This window comes from Ovis canadensis, chromosome 8 (assembly GCF_042477335.2).
Source record: "Ovis canadensis isolate MfBH-ARS-UI-01 breed Bighorn chromosome 8, ARS-UI_OviCan_v2, whole genome shotgun sequence".
Taxonomy (NCBI): domain Eukaryota; kingdom Metazoa; phylum Chordata; class Mammalia; order Artiodactyla; family Bovidae; genus Ovis; species Ovis canadensis.
Genome location: NC_091252.1, coordinates 34120621 through 34140846, shown reverse-complemented (window position 1 = coordinate 34140846; position 20226 = coordinate 34120621). Strand labels below are relative to the sequence as shown.

General features: G+C 40.6%; 1 protein-coding gene across 1 annotated transcript in view; it reads right to left on the bottom strand.

The window, feature by feature from the left end:
- Positions 1-20021, bottom strand: part of HS3ST5 (heparan sulfate-glucosamine 3-sulfotransferase 5) — a 297958-nt gene extending 277937 nt beyond the window's left edge. Inside the window, exon 1 of the mRNA XM_069599194.1 lies at positions 19807-20021. The gene's annotated coding sequence lies outside the window, so the exon portion shown is untranslated. The remainder of the gene's footprint in view (positions 1-19806) is intronic.
- Between the last annotated feature and the right edge of the window lie 205 nt (positions 20022-20226).

Here is a 20226-nt window from a genome sequence, read left to right as displayed (position 1 = left end):
CCCCACTCCAGTACTCCTGCCTGGAAAATCCCATGGATGGAGGAGCCTGGTAGGCCGCAGTCCATGGGGTCGCTAAGAGCCGGACACGACTGAGCGACTGCACTTTCACTTTTCACTTTCCCTTTCCACTTTCATGCAATTGGAGAAGGAAATGGCAACCCACTCCAGTGTTCTTGCCTGAAGAATCCCAGGGATGGGGGAGCCTGGTGGGCTGCCGTCTATGGGGTCGCACAGAGTCGGACACGACTGAAGCAACTTAGCAGCAGCAGCAATCCATTCCTAACACACCTCATAAGAAGTCATACACTAGAATGAAGGGAAACTCTTTTACCTAAAAGGCACAAAATAATAAATCAGGATTGTTATGGCATTAGAGAAAAATAACATATGTAAACAACCTGATATACATTTAATGATACGTAAAATTATCAAGGCATTAAGGACTCATGTATGGATGACTATTAAACTTGTGCAGGGAGATACAGGTAAAACCATTAATCTATTGGTGAATATCAATAGTACAGTTTAACAAATTTTATGCCCAGAAAAACCTACAATATGGGTATTATGTCTGGTAGCAGGAGTTATAAATTTATGGAATCAGAAAGTTAGGAGTTCAGTTCCTGTCTTCACCTCTTCCTAACTTTTCAGCTTTGAGCAATTTAACTTCAAGTTGCAATTCCTCATCTATAAAAGTTGAATATGGAACCTACCTCATTGTGTTATTATGAAAATAACACAGTGCATGTTAGGGTCTAATACAGTATGTGGCATTTGGAGACCACTCTGTCAATGTGAATCTTATTATTTCTATATATTTAACTTACACTTTTCCTTCTCAATGAATGGATAGCTAAAGTATATAAAGCTATCCAAGGGTATAAAGCTATGGTGGACTGGAATGGGTTAGGGGGTACTAGCTTCAGACTTTGGGATCCTAACTTGGGACAAGGTTTTCTGAAGAAAAAGAGAGTTTTAACTTTAGGTTGTTTTGCAAGGGAGGCTGAGTCAGAAAGTAAAGGTTAACAAAGATCCTGAGAAGTCTCCAGCAGGAACACTTAAGGTGGAGGCAGAACTGACTTCTTGGTGTCTAGTCTTAACTCTCCAGAGTGTGAGATTCAAGGGGAGGAAAAAAGGAAGGGACCTGATAAACACAAGCTAACAGAACAGTCATTTTGCATTGCTATAGCCATTACTGCACATCAAATGTAACTGCTTGAAAATGCTTCCCCATTCTCACTCCCTTTTAGGCAACAGGGCTGCCGTGTCTCCTGGGCACCCAAAAACACTGGAAAGTTTCTAAGATTCTGCCTCATGTGAAGAGAGTTATACCTGTGTCCCCTTGAATATCTTCTGAAAACTGATTTTTAACTTGGCCCTGGAGGGTCTAGTAGTTTCTGACATGGGCAGTTTATGTTTTCAGCTCATCACTTTTATTCATCATTTATACATGGCTTTTGACATTCAATTACTGTACAATGGAACAAAATTCTTGGACCTAAAACATTTTGATGCAACATTAGTTTGATGGCTCTGACTCCAAATTTTAAAAAATGAACACCCTTCCCCCTAGATTTTTAATAATTATGTAGGCTAGGATTTATTCTCTTGAGTTTTTTGCAGGTATTTGCCATTAAAATAAATTCTCTTAAAAATAACAGGGTATTTTCATGGTATACTACATCTTTGTGCACTTTAGGTGTCACTTGTTAGTTACTGACTTGTTTTTATGTCCTTTGCTTTCTCCAACCAGGATGCATGAAGTCTATCAGTAACCTCTTCATACAGTGATGTTCTGAAAGAAGACTTTTAGCCAACAAAGTCAAGCACATTCAGATGGACCGGGAATGGGACCGCAGACTCTAGCAAACCCCCATTATGGCTTTCTTTCACTTAGAGCAGTCTGTGGAATCACCACTCTTATGCTTTCTAGTGATTCCAATTGCTAATAATATGTCTCACTCAACTTAAGGGGCATCATAGCATAAGACAACTTTAGTCACAGGGCTAGTCAGTGAAATACTGTCAAACTAGGAAATGATAGTTATACATGCAGAAGATGTTTATACTGGGTTGCAGGCTAATAATCTGAGAAAGAAACATTTAAACAAAGATTTTTTAAAAAACTCTTTGGATTGCCTTACAGTAGGAAATGAACCGTGACTGTTTCAGCCTAATTTCCCACTTTCTGAATAAGCTGACTGCCAGGTTTAGCCTTTGCAGATGATTCATGCTTTCCCTGTAAGGAAATGATGATTCATGCTTTTCCCTGTAGTAGGAATTCCTCTGTATGTATCTTAGGGCAGAGACCTAAGTGGTTTCTACAGGTCAGCTTGATGGGGTTAGTTATCTAGGCATAATTGATCAAGGGTTAAAATGAGAATGTATTTAAACCACAAAGTGGCCTAGACTTGATGGCAAAGTCCGCTCCAGTTTAAAAGTGTGTATTACAGACAAACGTTAATAAAAATTAGGTAACTGGTTCAAAAATATGGTGGGATAGAAACATGATGAAAGTGTTGTTCCTTTGTTCATATAAGTTGAACTGAGGGATAGTTTCATTAAAAGTTTGTAGAGAAGGAAGGCAGAGTCTAGATATAGCTCTCGTGTATGTGAAACACACGTATAGATGAACAGAGGTGTTTCAACGAGTTTTGCTACATCCTAAGATTCAACTTATTATTTTTGACTGCCAAAGTAGTGTTTCTTTGACCTAATGTTAAGGCATGTTTCAAAACAAAAAGAAAACAAAAGAAAAAGAAAAAACAAGCCCACTCAGATTTTTGCAAGTATATGTGGCCCCTGCAAGCGTTGCTCAAATTATTTTCCATTTAGAGCTTCTAGACTGAGTTCAAGGTTTACTTCCTCCCAGAAGTTTTCTTACTCCTTTTCCTCCCAATTCTCCTCTCTGTTTCTCTACTCTTCTTCTTTAATAATCCATATAACTATGATTTCATTCAACAAGCATTTATTGAGCACTTATTATATATATGCCAGGTAATATTTCAGCATATGTAGGGTACATTGGTAAACAAAAATTCTTGCTTTCAGTAGATTTCACAGTCTAGTGGGATGTGGGTGGGAGGTGAGAAGTGAAAACAAATGAATCCTTTATTTAATTGTAATGCAAAAGTTTACTTTCTCACCTGACTCTTTGAAGCCAGAGGACTGTGTTTTGTTCATCTCTGTATAAACAGTAGGCCTTCAACAAGTATTTATCCAATGACTGAAAATGGAATTCTGAGCAATGACAATATTGAGTCAAAGACATTCTTTAAAGAGAATATTTGAGCCTTTATTCCTCAGTACTAATTTATGAACTAGCGCAGTAATTAGAGCAGTTGCGTGGCAGAGTTTCCAATTTTATAGATCTAATTTTGGAAAGTTTTATAGCTGAAACATTGAGTTGACAAATATATCCAATTTCAATGATCACAATACGTCTTTTTAGTCAATGTCCTTGAATTCTTTAAAATGTTTCCAGTGAAGAATTGTCTATTGTTGGTTGGTTTCTAAAGGACAAAATAAAAATAAAACTCTGTTCTTAATAGAATTTAAATACCAACATATTATTGGACTCAGCAGGATTTTAAATTTAGTAAAGCTTTGTACTTTAATATTCAAAATAACTCAAATGATCTTAACTGAATAACTGCTTAGATATCTATATTTAGTATCCATAATGACACTGTTTCTTAGAATTTACTTTTTGTAAAATCTCCCTGAAATACAGATAAGCTCCTGAATTTTTTTTCTAAACCCCCTTGTTAGAATGACCAGTGTTTGAGAATGAAGATGGTACACTGCCTAGTTTGGGGTTGTGAACATAGCTGAAGGTCCTATTATATTTGGATAAGTACCAAACTAGTGTGTTGGTTACATCCTTTGTGGAATCTCTATTGTTTACCCTGCTCTGGCCTGGGAAGGCCCCTTGTTCTTTAGCTTATGTCCACTAGAGGGTGAGTGGGAGAGCGGAAAAAAGGGAAGTTTAGCAAGTCTGCTGAACAGTTTCATGATGGAAAATTTTTTGAGGATCAATTTAGGATTTCTTTATTCATATTCATCTTGCTTCTTATTGCCATGGATACATAAGTTGATTTTTTATGAATACAGCATTTATAAGTGGCAAGTTACAAGATGGCAGTATCTTATACTGAGTCTATTTTTACAACTCGAAAAATAAATGCCGTCCAGATAACTTAAAGCAGCACCCTGAAACCACACTAAGCTTTCTTGGTGAAAACAACTTCCAGACATGCAACATCATAATTTTTGATTCACATTTTTAGACCTCCAGTAAATATTTTTGAGTTGGGTTCTATGAGTGTGAGAAAATACATTAGGTTCTTGGACTATCATTCTACTGATAATGTCGCAATAAGCTTATCTGTTTATATATCTCGAGTGATACCCTTAAGTAATGAAAATAGCAAATGTCATGCAAGTCAAGGACTGCTAGTTTGAAGCCCTTCTTAAAGTTAGCAGCAGCTCCCCGCTCTGCAGACTGATGATGTTAGGAAGGTGATATTATGTTGCTCAAAATACTGACCACCTATTGTGATTTTGGAATCCCACCAGAACTGTGTATAGGGTAAAGTACAAAAAAAAAGGAAAGAAGGAAAAAGGAGAGGAAGGGAGCAGGGGGAGGAGGGAGGCAGTGAGGGAGAGCAAGAGTGTCAATATAACCAGAAATTACTCATTTACATGGGTTAATTGTGTTTCCGTCTCTGACACCCAAACACCTCCATAACTCCTACCCTGATTGCCCTGCAAACACATACAAGCAGATACCCCAAAAATGGCACACAATTCCACACGGGGGGCGGGGGGAGGGCAATGTTTGGCATTGGACTTTCTTCTTCTTTGTACAATCTGCCTGTTAAAAAAAACCACTTCTATAGTTACTGTTTTTCTTTCTTTTTGTAACCATAGACACTCCCACGTAGCACAAGCTCAATTCCAGCCAAATTCTGTGTGTTTTTAAATAAAGAAAACAGGTCTTCTAGTTCCGTGTTAGCAAAGTCACCTCTTTTACTGCCAGTGCTAATGCTAAACATGTAATAATACTTTATTGTCACGAGCAGGAATCTGCTTTGCTAATTAAATGCAGCTGTCAGTAATTACTACTTGTCAGTGTAATCTATTTTAGGGAGCTCTACTTTAAATGATAAAAGATGGGTCTGATATTGAGAGGGTGGGATAGGCAAGGTGACTGCCTACTTCCTCAAATCAGGAACTCACTCTTTTATAATGAATGAGTAACTTTACTGTGAAGACATCTTAACTAGATTATTCTGTATTTTCTGGTGCAAGAGTGAAAAACTTCGCAGTTAGGTTTTTGTTTTTTTTTTTTTAACATCTGAACTCTAAATGTCACCACCTTTGTCCTACCAACAAGCACTATGACTTTCACAGAGTTAAAAATGCATCATGACGGTAATCTATAAGGAAAGCATCAACAGGGAAGTTACTATAATCTCTACCATCAAATATTGAGCTTGGTATAAATGTACCTGCTAATTCACACTAACTGGATCCAACACAGAGGAAGATCACTGTGAAAAGGCTGGCAGGGGGAGGTGGGGGTAGTAACAGTTTCTTGTAAGCATTTTTTCATTGATATTCAACCAGGTTTTCTCTGAGGAAATGTTTAGATTTCAGGTTAGGTCTTTGAAATTTGCAAACAACAACAACAACAAAAATGCACGGTGTTCGCTTGTAATATTCATTTATCTTAACTGATTCTAAAATGAACCTCAAACTCTTTAAAGCTCTACATCTGCAGGACTAAAAGCAATGTCAGGACAAGGGTAATGGCAGCCTGACTTGCTCCATGGGATAGGTGCTGGGGCCGCCACAGATGCTGGCATTGTGTCCGGGGTCCAAGGGGAGCAGACCTTCGGCCCTCACCTCCCCTTACTCTCCCTTGACATTTAAAATGAATATGGTAGCAGGGGGGCAGGGAAGCTGGGGTCTCAAGGAGTGAAGTGACGGAGTGGTGGAAGGATCAATGGGGAAAAATACGTGTAGCAGGAAGTCTGAGGGAGGCTTGGCACACAAGTGGCTTTACCCCACACAGCCTGAGAGACTTATCACACCCCTCACAGCATCCTGACTGCCTCATCCTTCTTCTCCCACCATCTGTTTTACATCCAACACTCCAATAGTCCTCATGTTGCTGGATAATTAATTATCTTGTTTTAGGTCCCAACAAATTTGGCAACTACTCTTCTGAATATAGCACATTTTTAAAATAGAATTAATAATTTGTTTACCCCAGGTGAAAAAAAAAAGCTATCCAGATGGGAAAATATTAATAATAAAAAAGTAGAACTACTTAAATGTATTTTTGAAATATAGTAGGCAAAAGACACTAACTTGTATTCCTTTTCCTAGAACTCTTCTTTTGGATAAGAGATGCAAGATCCAGTGGAAATGGTATAAGTTCTCCCTTTTCATTAAATAAATGCTAACCTCTTTTACTAAGAAAACGTGAGTTATTCCAGATAGTTCTAAAAAACCAAAATGTTAAAAATTCTGAGTGATCAGCATCTCAGAACACATTGAGTAGCCACTGAGCTCCTTAAAAAGAAGTCAAAGGAAAAAGATTAAGACAAATATGGATAGTTGCGGGACCTCTGAAAGTTTCTGACTTTTATGGGCTCCTACAACCACAATTTCACTGAATTTTTGATAGCCTGTCATGTGCCAAACTCGTGTTTTCCTAGTGGCTCAGATGGTAAAGAATCCACCTGCAATGCAGGAGAACCAGGTTTGATCCCAGGGTCAGGAAGATCCCTTTGAGAAGGGAACGACAACCCACTCCAATATTCTTGCCTGGAGAATACCATGGACAGAGGAGCCTGGCGGGCTATAGTCCATGGAGCAGCAAACGGTTGCACACACCTGAAGCAACGTAGCAATGGTGCACGCATGTGCCAGACTCAGTCTTTTGAATCAGTTAGACGATATTCCTGGATGACAGTAGGTCTCAGTGAATAGCTGCCTGATGCAGGAGTGATGACCTTGAGCTACTGTCATGATGTTTCTTGCTGCTCACTCCAGCTGGTCAAAGCTGGCAAGTGATACTTGGTGGCAAGTGTTTAGATAGCAGGGACAAAGAGGCACACTATCCACCTGTGGTCTGGTGCGGCCTGAGGTGGAAGAACATAGACCTTGTTTCCTCATACGAGCATCCACAGGGCAACATGCAAAGATCTCCCGTTCCTTTCTCTGCCCTATACTCTCTCCTACATCAGGGGCCCTTTTGCCAACTTAGGTTTTAAAACACACTTGCTTCTCTTCTTGAACAACAAAAAGTGTCCTTCTCCTCAGGCCTACTTTAAATACCAAAAGAGTCCTGGCACAAAGACTATGCATATGTGGATAGCTGTACTATATGTACAGCTACCAGAATGTCTATACCAGCTTTGCGTTGGGTGAGGGATGAAGGTGCAGGTCAGGCATTGGTGGAGGTTGGGAGGAGTATGTGTATACATACATACATTAGGGGGCCATTAACAAATAAATAAATAATTCTATAGACTACGGTCTGTACTATACATAATAAAGTATCAGAAAACTATCCCATCCTAGCTCAGGTGGGGGTGAGTAAGTTGCAAAGGAGAGGAATAAGAAAACAAGAGAAGTGGTAAGGAAGTCAAGAAGTTAGACAAGCAGAGAACCCTCAGCACAGGGGCTGGTATGTGCAAACTCATGGACTTGTGAGCTATTCTTTGCTTCACTTCAGTTCAGTTCAGTCACTTAGTCGTGTCCAACTCTTTGTGACCCTGTGGAGTGCAGCATGTCAGGCCTCCCTGTCCATCACCAACTCCTGGAGTTTACTCAAATTCATCTCCACTGAGTTGGTGATTCCACCCAGCCATCCATCCTCTGTTGCCCCCTTCGCCTCCTGCCTTCAATCTTTCCCAGCATCAGCATCTTTTCAAATGAGTCACTTCTTCGCATCAGGTGGCCAAACTATGGCAGTTTCAGCCTCAGCATCAGTCCTTCCAATGAATATTCAGGACTGATTTCCTTTAGGATGGACTGGTTGGATCTCCTTGCAGTCCAAGGGACTCTCAAGAGTCTTCTCCAACAACACAGTTCAGAAGCATCAATTCTTCAGTGCTCAGCTTTCTTTATAGTCCAATTCTCACAACCATACATGACTACTGGAAAAACCATAGCTTTGACTAGATGGACCTTTGTTGGCAAAGTAATGTCTCGGCTTTTTAATATGCTGTCTAGGTTGGTCATTGCTTTTCTTCCAAGGAGCAAGCATCTTTTAATTTCATGGCTGCAGTCACCATCTGCAGTGATTTTAGAGCCCAAGAAAATAAATTCTGTCACTGTTTCCACTGTTTCCCCATCTATTTGCCATAAAGTGATGGGACCACATGCCAAGATCTTAGTTTTCTGAATGCTGAGCTTTAAGCCAACTTTTTTTACTCTCCTCTTTCACTTTCATCAAGAGGCTCTTTAGTTCTTCTTCACCTTCTGCCGTTATCATCAGCATATCTGAGGTTACTGATATTTCTCCCGGCAATCTTGATTCCAGTTTGTGCTTCATCCAGCCCAGCATTTCTCATGATGTACTCTGCATATAAGTTAAATAAGCAGGGTGACAATATACAGCCTTGACGTACTCCTTTCCTGATTTGGAACCAGTCTGTTCCATGTCCAGTTCTAACCGTTGCTTCCTGACCTGCACACAGATTTCTCAAGAGGCAGGTCAGGTGGCCTGGTATTCCCATCTTTACGAATTTTCTAGAGCTTGTTGTGATCCACACAGTCAAAGGATTTGGGATAGTCAATAAAGCAGTAGATGATTTTATGGATGTCTCTTGCTTTTTCAGTGATCCAGTGGATGTTGGTGATTTGATCTCTGGTTCCTCTGCCTTTTCTAAATCCAGCTTGAACATCTGGAAGTTCATGGTTCACATATCGTTGAAGATTGGCTTGGAGAATTTTGAGCATTACTTTACTAGCATGTGAGATGAGTGCAATTGTGCAGTAGTTTGAGCATTCTTTGGCATTACTTTTCTTTGGGACTGGAATGAAAACTGACTTTTTCCAGTCCTGTGGCCACTGCTGAGTTTTCCAATTTGCTGGCATATTGAGTACAGCACTTTCACAGCATCATCTGTGCCTGAAGAACTATGGACAGAGGTTCGTGACATTGTACAGGAGGCAGATATGAAGACCATCTCCAAGAAAAAGAAATGCAAAGGCCAAAATGGTTGTCTGAGGAGGCCTTACAAATAGCTGTGAAAAGAGAAGCTAAAGGCAAAGGAGAAAAGGAAAGATATATACATTTGAATCCAGAGTTTCAAAGAGTAGCAAGGAGAGATAAGAAAGCCTTCCTCAGTGATCAGTGCAAAGAAGTACAAGAAAACAATAGAATGGGAAGACTAGAGATCTCTTCAAGAAAATTAGAGATACCAAGGGAATATTTCATGCAAAGATGGGCACAATAAAGGACAGAAATATTATGGACCTAACAGAAGCAGAAGATATTAAGAAGAGGTGGCAAGAACACACAGAAAAACTACACAAAAAGATCTTCATGACCCAGATAACCACAAAATGGCATGATCACTCACCTGGAGTCAGATATCCTGGAATGCAAAGCCAAGTGGGTCTTAGGAAGCATCACTACAAACAAAGCTAGTGGAGGTGATAGAATTCCAGTTGAGTTATTTCAAATCCTAAAAGATTCTTTGCTTGGAATTGCTCAATTGCAGAGACATAGCAAGTGATAGGAGATGAGTCCCAGGCCGGGCCATTGAAACAGTAAGGGCTTTGCAGGTTGAGCTAGCCTGAACTTTATCCTGTTGACAAAGGATGCTACAGGCTATAAAGCAGGGGAATTACATCATTAGGTTTGCATTCAGGAAAGAATTTTAGAAGCACTGAGGAAGATGGAGATATAAAGCTAATAAGGAAGCTAGTAATTCAGGTGAGAAATTCTTATGGCTTCAAGTTAAGCAGTAGAATTGGGGCTGTAGGTAGGTAGATGTTCAAACGGCAAGACTGCCATGTCTAGGTGATAGACTAGAGGAAGAGAAGGAAAAATACAAGATGATCCTAAGTTACCCGTGTTGCTACTGTGATTTTTTTCTGTTTTCTCACTTTTCTTGGGTATCTGTACAGATGACACTGCCAGTACAGAAGAGCAAATAAACAAAGTATTTGAGAATAGGTAACATTAAGAAAGTAATGGTGTATGAAAATCTTTGAACTCTTGATCTTACTGTTGGTAAGTACAGAGCTGTGTGTCTGTTATTCAAAGGATACAAGTATTTGCAGAATTCAGAAATTCCAAAACTAAATGCTGCCAAGTAACCTTTGACTGTCTAGTTGTCCATTTCAGAGTATATTGTGTATAAGAATAAGATAAATACCTAATAAAGAAAAGTAATTCTGTCTATAGACAATCAAGCAATAATAATTACAGCTAATATCCTCTTGAGAAACCTATATGCAGGTCCGAAAGCAACAGTTAGAACGGGACACGGAACAACAGACTGGTTCTAAATAGGAAAAGGAGTACGTCAAGGCTGTATATTGTCACCCTGCTTATTTAACTTCTATGCAGAGTACATCATGAGAAACGCTGGGCTGGATGAAGCACAAGCTGGAATCAAGATTGCCGGGAGAAACCTCAGATATGCAGATGACACCACCCTTATGGCAGAAAGTGAAGAGAAACTAAAAAACCTCTTTTTTGTTTGTTTTCTTGTTTTTTTTTTTGTTTTATTTTATTTTATTTTTTTTTCTTTTTTTAATTTTAAAATCTTTAATTCTTACATGCGTTCCCAAACATGAACCCCCCTCCCACCTCCCTCCCCATAACATCTCTCTGGGTCATCCCCATGCACCAGCCCCAAGCATGCTGTATCCTGCGTCAGACATAGACTGGCGATTCAATTCTTCCATGATAGTATACATGTTAGAATGCCATTCTCCCAAATCATCCCACCCTCTCCCTCTCCCTCTGAGTCCAAAAGTCCGTTATACACATCTGTGTCTTTTTTCCTGTCTTGCATACAGGGTCGTCTTTGCCATCTTTCTAAATTCCATATATATGTGTTAGTATACTGTATTACAGAGTGAACTAAAAAGCCTCTTGATGAAAGTGAAAGTGGAGAGTGAAAAGTTGGCTTAAAGCTCAACATTCAGAAAACTAAGATCTTGGCATCTGGTCCCATCACTTCATAGGAAATAGATGGGGAAACAGTGGAAACAGTGTCAGACTTTATTTTGGGGGGCTCCAAAATCACTGCAGATGGTGACTGCAGCCATGAAATTAAAAGACACTTACTCCTTGGAAGGAAAGTTATGAGCAACCTAGACAGCATATTTAAAACCAGAGAGATTACTTTGCCAACAAAGGTCCGTCTAGTCAAGGCTATGGTTTTTCCAGTGGTCACGTATGGATGTGAGAGTTGGACTGTGAAGAAAGCTGAGTACCAAAGAATTGATGCTTTTGAACTGTGGTGTTGGAGAAGACTCTTGAGAGTCCCTTGGACTGCAAGAAGATCCAACCAGTCCATCCTAAAGGAGATCAGCCCTGGGATTTCTTTGGAAGGAATGATGCTGAAGCTGAAGCTCCAGTACTTTGGCTACCTCATGCGAAGAGTTGACTCATTGGAAAAGACTCCGATGCTGGGAGGGATTTGGGGCAGGAGGAGAAGGGGACGACAGAGGATGAGATGGCTGGATGGCATCACAGACTTGATGGAGGTGAGTCTGAGTGAACTCCAGGAGTTGGTGATGGACAGGGAGGCCTGGCGTGCTGCGATTCATGGGGTCGCAAAGAGTTGGACACAACTGAGCGACTGAACTGAACTGAACTGAATATTTATTAAAACGTTATGGTGTGCCAGATCAGGACAATAGGCAATAATGTCCTTCCTTTTAAAGAGTCATATCAGGGTTACATGGATACTGCATATATAGGCTAGATTTGGGAACAGAGGATTGTAACTATACCTGAATAAACATAAAATGAAAATAACTACTCCCACTGGTTACCGAGGTATCTGCTGGCCTTTCACCTCCTCACATCTCCCTTTTCTGCCCTGTTTTCTGCCCCTGCCTTCCTCCTTATATCCTTCCTTCTGTGGATCCCTCAGTGGTTGCTCTCCAGGTTCTGGATGCATGAAGGGAGAATCTCTGAGTCTACCCCATTAAACCATGTGCCAAGTACCATCAAGAAACAGGGGACAATCCCCACCCCTTGAGAGGCACTCAGTCAGGGGGCCCATGAAACAGTTCTCAGGCCTTTTCCAGCTACTCTCAGGAGGGCGTAATCCTTTAGGAACTCCAAAGCTCCCTGTGGTGAGCCTTCTGTTTCTCCAAGCTTCCCAGGTCTTTGGTCCCATTCTATTTCAGTCAGCTCAGAAAGAAGTGAGGTAGTTAAGAAGTTCAGGTCACAGACAGCTGACTCACCAGATGCAAAAATTCTACTAACATGGACTGGTGATCCGATACCACTGCATGGGAGGCATAAATGCAACTATGTAGCAGGATCTTGTCAACCAATTTAAATCTACTGAAAACAGATCCAATAGTTTACTAAAAATTAATTCAGTTTCCTTCTTTGCTCTCATGCCCACTGTACATACACAGGAAAATAGTGTGATATACATACACAGGAAAATAGGGTGATAAGACAAAGTCAGGAAATTAACCTTTATCAAAGATAAACCCCTCTTTTGTTGCAGGGAAAACACAAGGAAATAGGAAGGCATGGGTTTCTAGGCCCAGAAATACAGGGATGGTGTGTAGGGGCTAATTGCTACTCAGATGTCTGTTGGTGCGGCTAAGTGTGGGCTGTAGGCCAGATGGCATGGCTTTAGGTTATGGCTCTACCCCTCTAGCTAGAGGACATCTCTGGGCCTCAGTTTCCTCATCTGTGAAATGGAACTACTAATGACACATATTCCATTGATTGCATTGTGGGAAAGTAATGTGTTAAGACCTGTACAAAGCTTGGTACAACAGTAAATGTCAATTAGCTATTATCATTTATTATTTCTACAGAGAAGAAGAGGTAAATAAGTACATTCATTAGGACAAAATAAATGGAGGAACAAATGGAAGCTTTATAAACTGAGGATAGCCAACTAGCTACTGGAATTAATGAGTTATAGAAAAAAACTAAGAATAAAATTAAACTTTTAAATTGAGTTACTCAAATTTAATCATTAGAGTTAGGAAATAGCTTTTTTACTTTAATCCATGAAAATGGTATAAAAGTATAAAAAAGAAAGAAATTTTTGTGCATCCTAATACTTCAACTCATAAGGTATAAACAGATAAATATAAACAGTTGCTTTTAGTAAACCTTTCGCTTTTTCTCATTTATTGTATTTGTATAAGAGGATATATCTTTCAAAGAATTGTGTGAGCATACATAGCTGGACCTTGCAAGAAAAAAGTATTGTGAAGTAGCTATCCTAAAAGCTTCCTCTCCATTTCTGTGCTTTATATCCAGTAACGCTTAAGTCTGAAACACTTATTTCTTCTATTCATCGCCTTTTCTCAACTATGAGAGTATCCACAGAACCTATGCTTTGCAATGGAGAACAGCCAATTCAATACACACAGACACACACATAGACAGACTTATAAACAGATAGATAAAGAGAGAACAATGTACCCATTATGTTTAACCGCTGCTGATGATGTTACAAATTTAAAGATTGTGATGGTAACAGTGACATCAGTTATGGCTTCCTGAATCTTCACTGTATACGACACTACATGCTAGGCATTTTCCATATATTATCAAATCTAGATATAGAGAAACCTAGAATGCTATTTCCATAACCATATAATGGATCAGATTACTAGGAATTGGAAAGGTTAGGTAATATGTCCAAGATCCCACAGCCAACAAGCCGTGAAACAGGGATTCTAATTCAGCCAGGTCTGCCTGACTCCAGTACTGTACTTCTACTGTGATAAACACAGTATTTATGTTAAGCACATTCAGAATTACTGTGATTTTTTAATTGACTTGATTTAGCTATGGCAAAGAGCATTACAATGACATTTTAATATGTTTCTAAATAGTTCCCTAAACTATACTCAAATAGTAAGATTGTTAATATTTATGATAGGAGAGTTGTGCTACTCCATTAGCAGTGTGAAGATTCTGTTACTTAATGTTAATTATGTCTTATATGCCTTTAAAAAATAAAAAGTATAATTACAGGCAGTTTCCCTTTTGTCAACTTCTAAATTTAAACATTTTAATCAATTTATCATTTTACTTTCCTTCCCCACCCTCTTCCTTCATCTCAGGCCACTCAGTCTTATAAAGCTTGTTATTCCAGGGTCTCATAGATGGTAATACCCTGAGGTCATCATGACAAAGAAAAAAGTCTATACAATATTAAATCATAATCTTAAAACAGTGCAATTATAAATATATATAAAATTTCTGGACTATCAACTTCTAGAAAATCCTTCATTAGTTCATGCAGTAAACATTAATTGGATGCTTACTGTATGACACATGGGTCAGAGCAGAATAAGTCTCATTTCACACCCTCACATTAAACTCTGCTCCTCTGGCAAGTACCATATAAGAACACATAACACTGACCTCTATGCAAAAAGTCCACATTATAAGGATATTATGGGAAACATAAAACAGTCAGTATCACAACCTCTGAGCTATTAAAACTACTTAAATATGGCATCAGTTCTTAAGTTACCTAATTTTAAAAAGTAGTTGAACCTAAGAAAATTATTGAGTCCATTAAAAACTGCATTAAGCTACAGTACTGCTCTAGCATTGCCCTAGTTCAGGTTATGTCTGCCCTTCATGCCAATCGCCTTCCTTATGAATTCCTTAAGAATTCACTCTAATTTGAAAACTGTCATAAATCTCAGTTGCTAGAAGGCATTTGCTTTACAACTTAACAGGGCCCCCCTTTGGTTGCCTGTTTAAGAAAACTGAAACAAACAAACAGACAAACAAATAAACATCTGTTCAGAAGCAGCAGCACAGCACAGTGGACTGCCTCGGCCCACATACCAGCTCTGCCATTTAGTAGCTGTGGGGCTTCAGCCATCTATCTAGGCTTGCTGAGCCTCACTTTCCTCACCTGCTAATGAGGATTTAAAACAAAACAAAACAAAACTTGCTTTATCTACTTATTTTCTCTCTGGGGAGAGCAGGGCGGCTACCAGAATTGAGTTACATTATCAAAGTTCTTTGGACAGTGTCAAGCACATACTAAAGATTATGATGTGTTTCTTTAAATAACTTGTTCAAAAAAGTTTAGTATCCTCCCAATTTTTAATATCAAGACTAGTTGAGCATTTGATAAGTACCATTCTCCAGCTAATGCTGACCTCACAAACCACTTATGCCACCAGGAGGACTCTTTCTATAGTTCAAAGTTATTAGACAAGGGATTTCAAGGTGACTCAGAGGATAAAGCGTCTGCCTGAAGTGCGGGATACCTGGGTTCGATCCCCAGGTCAGGAAGATCCCCTGGAGAAGGAAATGGCAACCCACTCCAGTACTCTTGCCTGGAAAAATTCCATGGATGGAGGAGCCCAGTAGGCTACAGTCCATGGGATCACAAAGAGTCGTACATGACTGAGCAACTTCACTTGTCCAGTGGTTAAGACTTCCCCTTCCAATGCAGGGGGCTGTGGGTTCGATCCCTGGTTGGGGAGCTAAGATCCCACATGCCTCCTGACCAAAACACCAAAAAAACATAAAACAGAGGCAACATTGTAGCAATTCAATAAAGACTTTAAAAACGGTCCACATCAAAAAAATCTTTAAAAAAGAGTTTTTAGACAAAATGTAGATATATACCTAAATATAAATCAATACATAAATATAAAGACGTATTTTATATGCATACATGTACACATGTGTGTGTGTATATATATATATGCGTGTGTGTGTAACTTACCTACTTCCCACACAATATCTGGGTAAAATGGCCTAAAGTCAAACAAACTCTGTAACTATCTTTTAATATTGACAGGCTTTTCTTCCATAAAACTTTTTAAGAAGAGGAAAAATTGTACCATTGTACCAAATGTTAATTAAGACATGATAATGGAACTTGCATTTGAGATTTAGAGAGGTTCATTTATCCTGACTATACATTATATGGATCTCCAGACAGAATCTTTTACTTCTACTTTTGATAAATGTTAGCTGCTCTGAAATGGTTTTCAGTTAGATCAGTGATTTTCAAGTGCAGGTCTTAATAGTTTCCTTTAATTGCACTCCTTCTATAAAGGTTAGGATAACATCATGACCCTCAGAAACAAATATCTATTCCAGAGTAAGCAAAATTTGTCAACAGTTAAATTGGATTTCAGGGGGAGGGAAAAGTTACACTTTTGCTGGTTTTAAAGAATCTGTATTAAATTCACAGAAAAATTACAATGCAATGTAGGATTTTTTCTCAATAGTAACAATTTAGGTCATAGTGAAATTAGTGAAATTAGTGAAATAAACCATAGGTTATTTTGTTTTTAAGGTTCCCTTCCCCAGCAAACCCTGGAGAAGGAAACAGCTACCCACTCCAGTATTCTGGCCTGGAGAATTCCATGGACTGTGTAGTCCATGGAGTTGTGAAGAGTCGGACAGAACTAAGCAACTGTCACTTCACTTCACCAGCAAAAAAGGATAGAATTTGAATGAAGATAAATCTGAGGTTTGAATAATAATTTCTTTACCTGACCTGTTCTCTCTTTTCAAAAACTATTCCCCTTTACTTAAAACAAAAAAACCTCTATAATTCCATTACCAGACAAGAACTGATTTAATTGCAATAATCTCAGAATATGAAATATTTGAATAAGTATTAAAAAGAAATTTTAAAAATCATGCACAAATAAAATATGCAAGTGTTCACATAATTTCAATGGCATAACCGTGTTACTGCTCATACCCAGAGATTTTAGTATCGATTTTAGCAAGTGTCCCTTTTACTAAGGGACTGCTATCTCATTTTACTAGGAAGTTACCTTGAAAGTTACTTCATTCATGAATGAACATCTCTAAAATAAAAGACTACCTCACCAGACCTCCCACAAGAGTCAGAAAAATTCTTCTCAACTAAAATTTCCATAACACATTTCCCTCTTTCTAACAGATCCTGAAAAACCATTTTTCTTATCTGCTCTTGTACATATAATTGTACCCATAAGAGATGTTACTGTTTCTGAGATTATACAAATAAAAGGATGAGAAAAGGAGCATAAAATTTGTTGCATCCTATGAATTCAGGTTTGCTTTCTCAATGCAACAGGAACATTTGCATTTACTCATAAATGAATACTAATGACATATACAGATCCAGCACTGCTCCACAGAAATCACACAGGGAAAGCTAGAGCGGTGCACAGATAGTCCTATTTCTCCAAAGTATTCAGACAAAGAGTGACAGGATTAAAGTCAACATCAATTCTCTGAAGTTGAGTCATAGCTAAATGACACAGTGTGTTAAGAATAACGTTGAGATTTACGGTGAAAGCAAAGCTGGCTAGTGAACATCTTATATGATTTTTGAGTCAACAACTCATGATTGACCACCTACTTTGGGCAAAATGCTGCTTCCTTAAGTAAGTCACTGTTCTGCTGTTCTTTTTACACAGTGTAGGAGTAAGCACCCTGCGTCCACTGAAAACTCTTCCGTGTTATTTAAAATAACACTCAGCTCAGCTTTGTGTGTACTCTTGCGCTCAGTAAATAGTTTCTGAATGAGTGAAAATTCAGTGAGTAAGAAGACTATTCATTCAAAAACATCTGTGTATGCCTGCAAATGTTACAAACAATAATGCAAGCATAGTCAACTCTCTGTAGGCAGCACCTTCTCATAAAGAAGTCAAAGGGAGTAATTCCCACATTAAAATGTAAGCGTAAGGTCTGGCTTAACCTAGAAACCATGATTCTAGTACTTTTGCAAAACTCTGAAGAGTATGCTGGTAATTTCCCATATAATCTACTTTAGGCAACTATTTGAAAACATTACATTATTGATGATGTTTCTAAATATGTTACTAATCCAGGAAAGAGTATTTTTAAGTAACTCAGAGTATTCTAGAAGGGGCCAGAGCAGTTTGTTGTTGTTGTTGTTGACTGTTAAGACCCCCTGCACTGGAAGCAGTTGGTTTTAAGCCACAGTTTCTTTCCCATCATTATGTTTCTTATAACGTTTTCCTCTGTCTTCATCACTAGTTCACTAGTGAATGACTCCATATTCCTAAAGAAGCCTACCCTGCTGCTCACTCACTTGGAGGTACGTAGCATTGCTTTCGTTTCTCCTTTTAAAAGCTTCACCAGGAAGAACCACTATGGCAACTTAAAAAAAATCTGCTACAACATAATTGATGCCAATAAAAACATTCAAATAGTTTTGATATCCCATTTTGTAATCCCTTTCATTATTTTCAACTTTTTCTTGGAATAGAAGCTGAATATACTTGAAATAAATTGTACTGTGGAAACATCTGTCTAAAACCCTGAAATATGTCAAAACTACTGAGCAAAAAATGCTTTCAGAAGCACCAGCTTTAAATTACTTCTAACAAATCAGTTTAGAAAAGAGCACCTTTAGAGAAAGAACGCCCACCCACTCTTGCTCCCACCCCCAACCCGACCCTGCTCGCTATTTATCCGATTAAGTTTACATAAATCAGAGAAGAGTTACAGGGCAATTAAACGTTTCCACAAAGTAATATGATATAAAGCACTTTGCAAATATTAAACCTCTCCTTAAGGGATCAATGTTTTCCATGAAGAAGCTGGTATGCGGAGAGGGAAAGGAAGGGAAGAAGAGAGTGAGAGAGTCCGACCCACCGGGTTAGTACTAGGGAGACCGGGATCTGAGCGGCAGCTCCCTTGGGTGGGTACCCATAAGCACTCAAAGAGGGAAGCCAGAGAACGGAGTCTGCCAAGGCGAAGTGATTCCGGAGTTGAGACAGGGGTTTGTTCGCTGTGCACCTGGAACCTTCAGGTAGAGGCATGCGCAGGGGGCTGGGCGCTTCTTCCCCGCTTCCTAAACGCAGGCGGTCGCCCAATTCCCAGAAGCGGAAGTCTCTGCGCTCCGGTCAGTAGCCACAGCGACCTCGCGCACTTTTTAGTAACAACGGTATGACCACCCACCCCATTGAATCCACCTCCTGAATGTGTGTGTGCGCGGGCATGTGTGTGTGTGTCGGGGGTGGGTGGGAAGGGCTGCGTGAACTGGGGCTGCCCTGGGGCGGGGACTGGTACTTTGAGGGGCGGGGGCCTGCGGGGCGGGGAACGCACCCGACCCGCAAGTTCGCGGAGCCTTTGCCTGCCCACTGCTTGCCCTCTCCTCCCGCCTGGAGGCCCCGAACTCGCCCAGAGCCGTCTCGCGCTCCAGGCGACAGCCCCACAGCCACTCCAGGAAGTGACTGTGTGCGGGCCCCCAAACTCTACTGAACGCAATAACGCGTGTCCTCCCTCCCTCAAAGAGAACCCAGAGCGCTGCGCCCAGCTCAAGGGGACAGACAGATGACACCAGTGACTCTCAGTTTACCCCGAGAATCATCCCTGCGGTTTTCCGTCTGGCACTAGTTTAACCCCAAGCCCCAGAGAACGTCTCAAAAGTCTCCCCCAGGCAGTGCCCAAGAGAACCGCGCCCCACAAAGCGCTTTGGCTGGCATCACAGCAGGTCACCCCTTGGCGACCTCCTCCCTTCCCATTCCCCACTAATCTGCGAACCTTCAGCCCCCACGGGGCTCGAGCCCCTCCCTGGCGCGAGGCGGGCAGCAAGCCCTGCTCACCAAGGTCTCTGGCGGCGGCGGCGGCGCGGCCGAGAGTCCAGGGCGCGGGGACCAGCGAAGAGTCGCGCCGGGCCACGGGTGCCTCCTGCAGTCCCGGTGGCAGTTGGTCCAGTAGTTTCGGACGCCCGGGGCTTTGGCTGCGCGGAGAGCCAGTCTGCTTGAATGGGAGCGAGCGAGCGGGGCAGTGCGTGCGCGCGTGAGAGTAAGAGGCGGGCGGGTCCTGCACGCCGGCGGCTGCGAGGTCCGGGGCGGGGAGCCGAGAAGGGGAGGAGGCGGGCGAGAAGTAGTGGAGTTTAGGGCGCGTTTCCTGCACTTCCCGGAGAGGCTGGAGGCAGGTACGACAGGGCGCGCTCCCGCGGCGCGGGCACAACAGGGGCTGCCGCGGGAGCCGGAGTCCGCGCAGTGTCAGGGCCCGCAGAC